Here is a 314-nt window from a genome sequence, read left to right as displayed (position 1 = left end):
TGGGAACACCCTGGCACTGGGCACTGCTGGGAGGCAGCTGGGATGACACCCCACCCGCTCCATGTCTCCAGCAACAGGTCCCCAAAAGTATGGACAGGCAGTCCCCACTCACCCTGGGAACAGCCAAATGGTCACTGCCAGCTCAATGACTGGCATGTCCCCCAGGAGCATGGCCACAGTCCCAGCTGGTGCTGTGCTGGGGATCTACCCTGACTGTCCCCAAACTGAGCAGGGGACAGCCGCCATCCTGCCCTGAGCCCGCCAGGGTCTGGCAGTCGGGCTTGGCAGCCGCCTGCTAGCTGGCAGCAACGGCT

Source organism: Antrostomus carolinensis, unplaced genomic scaffold (genome assembly GCF_000700745.2).
Source record: "Antrostomus carolinensis isolate BGI_N321 unplaced genomic scaffold, ASM70074v2 scaffold29742, whole genome shotgun sequence".
Lineage (NCBI taxonomy): Eukaryota > Metazoa > Chordata > Aves > Caprimulgiformes > Caprimulgidae > Antrostomus > Antrostomus carolinensis.
The sequence above is the reverse complement of the archived record's forward strand: the minus strand, read 5'-3'. Positions refer to the sequence as shown.